Genomic DNA, 11,490 nt, shown 5'->3' with positions numbered 1-11,490 from the left:
ATCATTTAGGAAACTGAGATATAGGCTCAGTGACTTGTACAAGGTCAGCCAGGAAGTGATTGAAACTGGATTTGAAGTCAGGCAGATCTTCCTGAGTGTGACCTGACCATATCAGTATCAATGTCCCTCACTTAGACCTCTTGACTTTAGAAAAGCAATTTTAAAGTAAATCTTTGTTCTCCAAAAATAGATAAGTCACTTGAGAGTAATAAGGAAAAGAGAACTCACATAATATAAAAAAAATTAGTACAATCCTAAGGGGAGAAAACTCGATGCAAATTTTGCTTCTGATTTTGTCATTCCTGGGGCTACAAGTGGAGGCAGGAAACCAAGAAGTTTGCTGTCTAAATACTAGGGACAACTGAAGGCTGGGATGTCAGGTTTGGATTGGGAATGACCAGAAAGGAAATTCTGGAGTCATCTTGGGCTCTTCATTCTCACTAACTCCGTGTATTCAAACTATTTCTAAATCTTGTTCCTACCTCCAGGACATCACTAAGTTACATCCCATCTCTCTCCTCAAACAGTGACAATCATAGGTGAGGCCTTCAGTTAGGCAATCTGTTTTATTACCACACAAATCTGCAAACATCACTCTCCAATTTCAATAGACTCCAATGGTTTCCTCTCATAATCCAATATTTAATTCTCCATTTGGGATTAACACTCCTTGCTAACTAATCCTTTCCAGCTTTACCAAGCTCTCCTCCTACTTTCATACCAGCACAGCCACAATTGCCTCTTATTGGTTCCCATTGTGTCCAACACTCTCCTTGAGCTGAGTATTTGTGGGGCTGTCCCCAGTGTCTGGAATGGAGTCTCTCCCCACTCCCCTCCCTCAGAAGCCCTTGTGTATTTAAAGGCTCTGCTCAAGCAAATCTTGACTGTATCAGTCATCCTCTAAGTCCTACTGCCTTCTACCCCAATGCTGTTTCTTACCCAGTTTCAACATGACTCCAATTAGTGGTATATTCAAAATGGGTTTCTGGTGAGTACCGTGTGCCCTCTGTTGAAAGAGATTCCTGGCCCTTAATTATGAGAGAATGCTATGTGGTATTTTGTACCCACCTTGAGGGATTGCCTTGAGGTGATTGGAAGAGAGAAATTTTCTAGGAGGGTGGTTAAAGACAGAGAAGAATGGCTCCCTCAGGCCCTTCAAGCTGTAAACTCATTTCAAAGCCTGACTCTTCATGTCCCTAGAATTCCAAGGCTTGAAGCCCCAGAGCCCCTAAGAGCAGACTTCCCCCAGCAGAGAATTCCCTCTTCTGATCTGAGCTGAGATCTTGTAGTGCTCTGGTTTGCTTTCTGGAGGTTTTTGGACCAGCCTTACTTTCAGCAGAGTAATCACCACCAGAATAGCCAGGGATAAAGTCCAAATTCTTTATGATTTCCTTCACAGGCTGTCTCCTTGCCTGGGGCCCAGCTAGCTTTCTTGTGGCCTTCAGAAGGGCCTTGGTCTCCTAAAGAAATGCAAGAGGACAGGCCAGCCACCGCCAGACTGATGAAGATGGAATGTCTCTCCTTGGCTCCGAAAGCTTGAGCTCCAGCCTCCAGTGTTCTGTCTTCTCCAAGTCTGTTCATGTCCCCTTCTAGATCTGACTCTGGCCTCTTAAATACTCTATTACAATTAAATACATTCATCATACTGAGTATAAGCCAATAATTATATCACTAGGAAACCATTATTTGTTGTAAGATTAAATCAATCATACTGAACTAGAGAACTTTTCATCACCATGTTAAACTAGATAATTATTGTCTTATCAATTCCACTGATTTAACATCTTGTGGTAGGACTAAATCAATCATACTGAACCTTAAGTATACTTCTCCAGAGTTTTGGCCCATTACAAGATCTGATCACTCTCGGAATCAAAGAGGTCACCTCCTATAGACCATTGTTTGGTACAGTCTCATCAGTAAAACTTCTCTGATTTCTGTTGGCTTTTACTTAGACAAATAAAAAACTTGAAACTTGATACTCACAGTTTCTGGTGGTCTTTGTATGGTCCTGTCAAGTTGGCTGATCTACTCTCTTCATATGTGGAGTTAACTTCAGATTATATCTGTCCTTCCACTTGTGAGCCATGTGTATAAAAACTCACACACTTCTAAACCCATGTATATATTGTCCTAAACATATCTATATGTATATTTTTATTATACCTAATTCTATAGAAAGCCCTTGGAAAGTAGAAACTGTTTTGTTTTGTCTCTATCCCCAACTATTGACAGTTTCTGGTTCCTTAGGAGTTTCATAAAATACTTATTGTGTATTAGACCTCCATTTGACTGAAGAGGGAAGTGCAATATATATGTGTGTATCTGTGTTTGTGTGTAATGATCATATTATTATTGCTATATGTGCATATATGTACATAAACATGCAGTCATTTCAATATACATCTGCATTATATTTTGTTATAAATATTTTCTGTAATGTGATGATGCATATGGAAGCCTTCTTTTAAAAATAATTTATCATTCAAAGATTTTTTTTTTTTACCAGAGAAACACCATTCAGGAAGCTTTATCTTCACTTGAAGGCTGTGGGAAATTCATCTCCTGAGACTTGTATTTATGAATTCCCCTCCCTCTGTGCCTAAAAGCAAATAGCAAATTATTTGGCCTAGGACTATGGGATTGGGAGAAGAGGGAGTGGAATATAAGGGTAAGAGAGGAATTGCCCTGGATCTGTGGCGCCTGGGATCAAATCCCTTATGCCCCTGACTCTGACCAAGAGAACCTGAAAGGTTCAAGCATCAGCAGCAGTACCAAACATAGGAGTGATCAGGACCCTGGAGAGGGAAAAGGCTAATTCTCAATCTGGAGATTTTTCCTGGTGATTATTTGTGATCTTTGGATCTACGGAAGAATTTTCTGTGAGTATAATCTTTTTTTATATATTTAAATTGATCTCAATGTGCACAGCTGGAAATTGGTCAATCTAGGAAATGGGGGTTGCAGAAGCTTGTTCTGCTATATTCTTTTTTTTTTTTAATAATAATTATAACTTTTTATTGACAGAGCCCATGCCTGGGTAATTTTTTACAACATTATCCCTTGCACTCACTTCTATTCTGATTCTTCCCCTCCCTCCCTTCACCCCCTCCCCCAGATGGCAAGCAGTCCTATACATGTTAGATATGTCACAGTATATCCTAAATACAATATATGTGTGCAGAACCGAACAGTTCTCTTGTTTGTGCTGCTATATTCTAATGTTTTCTTTTCTCTTGGGAGCATGTTTTCAAACATACTTTAATATGGCCCCCAGTAGGAAGGGAGAATTTAGTTTGCAGTATTTCAAAAGTTCTTACCCTTGAGGGTGTGAAAGTTCTTGTACTCAATTCTCCTAGCCCAGGCTCTAACTGAGGGTGAGGGTGATGTGGTTTGAATGCTCTCAATTCCTGGTGGTCAAGAGGTCAGTGGCAATAAGAGAGTTGTTAGGAATCCCCTTTAAATGGGCCACAGGTTTTAGGAGAGAAAGAGTTCACTCATTCCTGAATTATTAGTTGCAAAATGAAAGTTTCTTGTTGGACAGAAATCAGTTTCTAAGGGACTGACTTCTATGGTGGCAGAGTTCTATTTGGAAAAGGAGTTTTGGCGCTGAGAGAATGCTCAGCTGGCAGGGTCCTAGCAAAGTGCATGCGCCATCTGCAAAGACCTTAGTTGAGAGAAGCTGTTATATTGGGTCTCTTGATGGGGGCTAGGACAGACCCGATCTCCTATTGAAATTAACACACTTCAAAGCGCTGCTTTTTGACCAGGATTTCCAATTGAATCAAAGACTCTGGCATCCTGGAAAGAACTTATCTGGGGAGATATCTTCCCCAGGAGGGGCTAAGACTCTGAAAGGGATCACAGATGAAAAGGAAATACAGTTTCTTAAAGGGACCACAACTTTAATAAAGGAAACAGTTCCCTCAAGGGGACCCCATATCTCCCTGATTTTTCTCCTAATCTCAATCTGGATTCACAGACTCACCCTTTCACAGATATTTGTGCCTAAAAACATAATTTGTTACCAAAGACAGGCAGAACCCAAAGCAATGAACAATCCAGACACCTGCACTTAGTCATGTTCTGTGCAGGTCAGTGGCCCGATTGACCATTAGGTGAGCACCTGTTCCAGCATCCCCTCTCATTTGCTTTTAGCAAGACTCTTTAAAACAGAGCAAAGAGAAGTTTAGGCCTAAGGTCTGACCTACATTACCCTGTAGTCCCAGAAGAATCTTCACTGGTCCCATTCAGTCCCTCCTTTTTGTTTCCTACCTTGGAAGATTCCTCATATCAGTCCTGACACATCTTTTCCTCTAGGACATCCTCAATATCGAGGTCTTCAGGCTTGTCCCTCTCTTCAGTGTCAATGGTAACCCACCCTCTACCATTTAGAACCAACACCCGCACATCAGTGGAAGCTTTTACTAGGACCATTGTAGCTAGAAATCTTGAACTGTTCTAGGGACTAATGCTGCTTAAAGCACTGAGCAGGAACTAGAGACTCTGCTTCCACCAGCCCCCACCATTTCTCTTGAAAACCCTGTCATCACAGCCAATAGACTGGTATCTGGCAGGCAGCGTTATCCATAGAACCTCAGCACTGTCAAGCTCCGGGGGTCTCAGGGCCATCATCCCATCATTCCCCTCTCAAGTAGTCCAGATCCAAATTCATTTGCAACAAAGGACCAAAGGTCTCCTCTTCTGGATCTGCTTAGGACTGATGGGGGGCATAGAGCCGGTCCTAACTAATGGGGTCCTGACTGAGGAGGGGAGTCATGTAACTTGTAGATGGATTTAGCAGCATTAGGGTGCTGAATGTTAGAATCAGGTATCAGGTGATTTCAGGCTGACCAAGTATTGGAATTTCATGGCTGAGAATCTGGAAAAAATAACTCTCACAAGTAGATTAAAAATGCAAGGACCAATTTTTTTTCATGATTTGTGTCACTTTCTCTGCTACTTTTTCATTCTTCATATTTTAATTTATTACTTCTTGGTCTCTTCTAACTTTGTTGCCTTCCCCTTGCCCAATTCTAATTTTCTTTCTTGAGATTCTGGACCTCCTTTTTCAATTGGTTGACTTTTTTTTCATAATCTTCTTTTTTCTTGTATTGTTTTTATTTTTATTTTCCCTCAATACCTCTCATTTGATTAAAAAAAATAAAACCCGAGTAAGTCAGTTAACCCCAATTGCTTCACCAAAAAACAAAAACAAATAAACAAACAAAAAACCACTTTTTGAGTTTTTCTATGAATTCTTTTTGGGCAGGTTGTAATGCCGGAGAAACTGAGGCAAGATAGAGATGAGAGAGTTTTTAATATTTTATTAATTGGAGAGTATTATTGACTGGACAGGACTCTTGTCTCAAAGTATCCAGTGGCAAATGTGAGAATCCCAAGTCTTTTATAGGACTTTGAAACAAAGAAAGAAAAGAGCAGGAAGTTTCAGGACCATTTGGTTCTAGCAGGATGAGGGTATAGGGGTGGGGGGGGGGGAGGCTATAAATTCTTACTAGGAAGCCAGAGGCCAATGGGACTGGGAGAGGAAGGAGGGAAATAGGAGACTAAGAGAGGAACTGCCTTGAACCCTGATCCAAACCCACCTGCCATCCCCAAGTGTCTGGCCAGATGACTCCTGAGAATACAGGCTCCAGCAGCAGGACCAGGAAACAGGAGAGGAAAGGGGAAGATCTCAGTCTGAGTCCTTTCCTTATATTCTTTGGATCTTGGGAAGTTTTCTCTGTAGCTTTAATCTTACCTTAATATTTACATTGATCTCTTCAATGCACACAATTGTAATTGTAAATTATATACTTATTTAAATTTTTGTCTTTCTAAGTCAATCTAACTCTCAGGCTCAAATCCTACGTGAGTTTGATGCACCGTGAGGACTCTGTGGGGACTGAGGAGCATGGGGGCCATTGATGAGGGAAGGGGAGCTGCTATGATCATGGATGGATTCAAATACAAATCTCTTCGGTCCCCTGGGTTGTCTCCGGATTGGTTTTGGTTTTTGATCATGCTAAGGATAGTTTTTCCTGAGACTTCTACACTCTGGGGCTGCATCTTCCTGTGGGATTCAGGTCTTTTTGCTTTATTGACCCAAGTCAGCATCTATGGAGGAAACCCTTACTGGGAAACAAGGACAAAAACAAAACAAAACAAATGGCAAACCAGCAAGATTGAGTTGGATCCTTGTTGAGTCAGAAGAGTCATTCATTCTGGGAAGTAGTTCACACCTCTCTGTTTCTCTAAGTGGTAAATAAGAGCTTGCTTTAAGGAAGTCAAAGACGGCTCTCATTAGCACTTAATGAACACTTAGAATTGAAAGTTTTCCTTCCTGTTATCCTAAAACATCTATAGGATAACTATCTCCTAGCAAGGAATCAGGCACAATCTCTGCCTGGACAAGGCATTTTGTTGCCTTTATTTTTAATTGATAATATAAAACAATAAGATTCATAACAGTGCAATAAAAAGATGATCATATATGAAAATTTAGTTATGAGCAACTTGCTATTTCTTTTGAATTTAGGACAAAATCATCATGTAAATATTTTCCTCTCCCTCTTAATCTAGACATGGCTACCATTAGATACAATCAGTTGCGTATATAAATATGTGTTTTTATATATGTATAAATATATATGTGCATATGCATGTGTGTGTAATTATTCTATACATATTTTGTTCTGCCACAGTTTCCTTGAATTATTCTACTTCAGTCTTTCTAATGGCAACCCCCCCCCCTTCTTGACCATTAGGACTGATATAATTCAGGCTGGGAGCCTTGATCACTAGCATTCCATAGAGCCATAAAATGCAGATGGTTTATTTCAAGATAGGTGAGCACATCTTCTGTTTCAGGCATCCTGACTCCTGGTCCTCCTAATTTATCAGGATTTATAATCCTTCCTTATCCCCAATCTGTCAGGACTGAATTTATGGTCCATTCTTCCAAGTTCCTGCTCACCAGTGCTCAATCCTCCTCTGCCTATGTTTTCCTTATCACTGAAGTCCTATAAGAATCCCTGAAATCTGTCGCTCCCTGCTGAATACTTTAAGACAATAGTCCTATTCAGTCGAGTAGTCAAGCTCTCCATTAAAAAATATTAAAAACTCTCTAATCTCTATCTTGCCTCAGTTTCTCCAGCACTGCAATTTCTATTTATTGATTCATTCTCTGAATAAAGAGACTTTTCTTCATATCAATTTTATTTTTAATTTTCATATTTATAATAGCAAAAATAACTTATTCACTTAAAATCATTCTTAAAACAATATTTCTCTTACTGTATGCAATGTTCTCTTGGTTCTGCTCATTTTACTCTCCATTATTTACTGAAAGTCTTTCTGTGTTTTTCTGAAATCATTAAACTCATCATTTCTTATAGCACCATACTATTCCAGCACAACAATACACCAAAACATGTACATTTATTCTCCAGTGGATGGGTATCCTTGCAATTTCCAGTTATTTGATTCTACAAAGAGAGCTTCTTTTCCTTTTTTTCCTAATCATCTTCAGAAATTGACAAGAAGTAGTATTGCTGGATCTCGGGGTATAGGAATTTAAATAACTATTCATTTCAGACTGCTGAAAAGGTATTTTTAAAAGCTAACATCTTCATTTATTTCTTGGGGAACAAAAAAGGGGCATCCATTCCTTTGTCACACTAGGATTTTTTTGGCAATTCAATTGGGGTTAAGTGACTTGCCAAAGGTCACCCAGCTAGGAAGTATTAAATGTCTGAGGCTGCATTGGACTCAAGTCCTCCTGACTCCAGGGCCCTGGTCTTTATTCTTTGTCTTTAGGGATAGAAGTGAAGGGGATGGACATAGGATCTCCACGACCTCCTTTCTCCTCATCTACCATCAAAAGTGGCTCTGGCTAGTCTTACTCTACCCCCTAGTCCCTCCTACAATTCTCTGTATACACCAAACGATTGAACCAGCACAGAATAGTTGGAAAGGTCATTTTCCAAGCATATGCTAATAGAGTATTGTCAAATCGGTAATTAGCCTTAAGTGCTTGGTTGTCCGACCTCAGTGCATCAAGTCAGAGTTTCAGCCCCTTACACTTATCTATCTAGGAAACTGGGCAATACAGTGGATAGAGAGCATGGCCTAGAGTCAGGAAGGTCTGAGTTCAAATTCATTCTGAGTTCCTAGACATGTGACTCTGGGCAAGACAATAAACCTCTTCCTACCTCAACTTACCAATAATAGCATCTACCTCACAGGATTGGGATGAGGATCAAATGGAATAATATTTTTAATATCATTAGCAGAATTCCTGGCATACAGTAAGTTTTGTATTGATGCTTTTGTTCTTTACCTTTTCCTTTGAATCTCTATATATCTCTCTCTCTGACTCTCTTTGTCTCCTTCTCTCTCCATATATATTTATAAATATGTATCTAACATATTTAGACATATACAATAGAAGCTTAAAAAACCTATTTCCCTTCTCACATTAAATAATTACTTTTTAGTGCATATCCTGGATGAATGGTCCAGAGAGAATAATAGGGATAAGGAAGGGAGGGAGAACACAAATAAACATTTATTAGGCACCTACTATTTGCTACCCATTTCCTAAGCACTTTATAAACTTATCTCATTTGATCCTCACACCAACCTGGGAAGTAGATGTTATTATATAATCTCCATTTTACAATTCAGTAAACTGAGATACTGCTTAAGTGACTTGTACAAGGTCAGCCAGGAAGTATCTGAGAGTGGATTAGGAGTCAGGCAGGTCTTCTTGAGTCCAGACCCAGCACTCTTCCTGGCTGCCCCATCAGCAGTGTGTTCTGACCCCTCCAGTACCAATGTCTCTCACTTAGTCTTCTTGTCTTTAGAAAAGCAATTTTAAAGTAAGTCTTTGTTCTTCAAAAATTTATATTATGAATCACTTGGAAGTAGCAAGAGAAAGAGAATATAAAAAATAGTAAAATTATACAGAGATAAGATTCAATGCCAATTTTGCTTCTGATTCTGCCATTCCTGAGGCTACAAGTAGAGGCAGGAAACCAAGGAGTTTGTTGTCTAAGTACTAGGGAGAACTGAAGGCTGGGATGTCAGGTCTGAATTGGGAATGAGCAGAGAGGAAACTCTAGAGTCATCTTGGCTTCTTCATTCTCACTAACTCTATGTATTCAAATTATTTCCAAGTCTTGTTTCTACCTGCAGGACATCCCTAAGTTCCAGCCCATCTCTCCCCTCAGAGACAATGACAGCCTTCAGCACCCAAATCTGTTTTACTACCAGACATCAGCACATATCACTCTCCAATTTCAGCAGACTCTCTCTCATCACCAAGATCCAATAGGTACTTCCCTGTTTGGGATGAACAGTCTTTACTAACTAATCCAGAACCATCTTCCCAGCTTTATCAGGCTGCCCTCCTCTCCACACTCACACCAGCACAGCCAGAATTGCCTCTTGTTGGTTCCCATTATATCTAGCTGGCTCTCTCAGCTGAGCATTTATGGGTCTCTCCCCACTCCCCTCCCTCAGAATTCTTCATGTACTTGAAGACTCAGCTCAAGCAAATCTTGACTCTATTAATCATCCTTCAATTCCTGCTGCCTTCCACCTCAATATTGTCTTTTACCTAGTTTCACCTTAAAGCTCCAATGAGTGGTGACCCAAAATAGGCCTTTGTGGAGTACTGAGTCTATTGTTTTGAAAGAGAATCCCGGTCCTTAATTATGAGAGAATGCTGAGTGTGGTGTTTCATACTCACCATGAAGTGATTGGAAGCAGATCAAGAGAGATCCTCTAGAAAGGCAGTTAAAGATAGAGATAGAATGGCACCCTCAGGCCCTTCAAGCTGTAAACTCATTAGAAAACCTGACTCTCCAAGTCCCTAGAATCCCAAGGCTTGTAGCCTTAGAGGCCCCTAAAAGCAGACTTCCCCCAGGAGAGAATTCCCTCTCCTGATCTAAGCTGAGATCCCATCTCTCTCTGAATCAAGGAGGTCACCTCCTCTAGACCCTTCTTTGGTACATTCTCAACTTTAGAACTTCTCTGATTTCTGTTGGCTTTTGCTTAGACAAATACCACACCTGCTACTCACTGTTTCTGGTGATCTTTGTATGGTCATGTCAGGATGGTGGATCTACTCTCTTCAGATGTGGAGTTGACCTCAGATTATATCTGGCCTTCCACCTGTGAGCCAAGTTGATATATTTACACAATTCACACATTTCTAGAGCTCATATATACATTATTCTGAATATATCTACATGCATGTTTTTATTATACCCAATTCTATAGTAAGCTCTTTGAAAGCAGAAACTGCTTTGTATTTTCTCTTTATCCCCAGCAATTAGAAGACTTTCTAGCTCTTAGTAGGAGTTCCATAAAATACTTCTTGTGTGTTGGACCTTCATTTGACTAAAGAGTGAAGTGCTGTATATATATATATATATCATATTATTATAGTTATGTGTGCCCATATGTACATAAATGTGCTGGCATATGAATACATGTCTGTTTATTTTCTGTTTTTTCTGTATATACATATTTTCTGTATTGTAATAATGCATATGGAAGCTTCCTCTTAAAAATAATTTCTTAATAACTGAAGAAACAGTGACATCGAATTAGAGGTTAATGAAAATGAAGAGAATTTCCCTCCCTCCAAAATCACAGAATAGCCAAAAACTATTTGCGGAACCTGGCATAAATAGAAATAGAAGTATGCACCTAAATGGTCATATTATATTGTATGCTTATGTGTGCATTCTTATATGTTCATATATGTCTGTTTATAATGTAGGTAGGTATTTTGTGAATGAATAATTATACATATATGTAAATATCTGTCTTCCTAAGTGTGTATACATTTTTTTTCCTTAGCTCCTGCCAGTCCAAACTTCACTCTAATACAAAACTGAAGTCTAAGGAAATCTAGGATCTTCATGGAAAGCCGAGGCTTTCTCTTTCTGAAAAGTTCCATCAGAACTAGAAAAGAGCCCCTGGGTACCTGGGTACCTGTTATAGGAACTATGTAGTAACTACAACCCTACTTGTAGAACTAGGCTGCTAAGTAGGCAAGAATGATGGGAAAGACCAGGGCATTGGGGATAATGGGGCCACACCACTCGAAAATATTTCCTGTTATGCCCTACTATGTAGGTTAATGTTTAAAGGGAATCAGTCTTTACCAGAGAAACACCATTTAGGAAGCTTTATCAGCCCTTGAAGGCTATAGGGAGTCCATCGCCTGAGGCTAGTATTTGTGAAATCCCCACCCTCTGTCCCTAAAAGGAAATAGCAAATCTTATCCATTACAACCCCAAGAATTTCAAACAATCAATTAAGAACTGTTCCTACAGAACTGGAGAATATCCAAATCGTTTTGCATCAGTGAGAAATTGATCAAACTCTAGAAATAATTGTAATCTGCCTTCTCCCTTCCTTCCCATTCATAGTTTTGCATAAAATCTCTATTTTCCCTGCAACAAGAGATCTCCT

The 11,490-nt window shown here is 39.6% G+C and overlaps 1 protein-coding gene across 1 annotated transcript in view; it reads left to right on the top strand.

The window, feature by feature from the left end:
• Positions 1-2,660: 2,660 nt before the first annotated feature.
• Positions 2,661-11,490, top strand: part of LOC100933516 (mas-related G-protein coupled receptor member A-like) — a 15,270-nt gene continuing 6,440 nt past the window's right edge. The window contains exon 1 of the mRNA XM_031942225.1: positions 2,661-2,882. The gene's annotated coding sequence lies outside the window, so the exon portion shown is untranslated. The remainder of the gene's footprint in view (positions 2,883-11,490) is intronic.

Source organism: Sarcophilus harrisii, chromosome 6, assembly GCF_902635505.1.
Source record: "Sarcophilus harrisii chromosome 6, mSarHar1.11, whole genome shotgun sequence".
Classification (NCBI taxonomy): Eukaryota; Metazoa; Chordata; class Mammalia; order Dasyuromorphia; family Dasyuridae; genus Sarcophilus; species Sarcophilus harrisii.
This window is presented reverse-complemented; position numbering and strand designations above follow the sequence as displayed.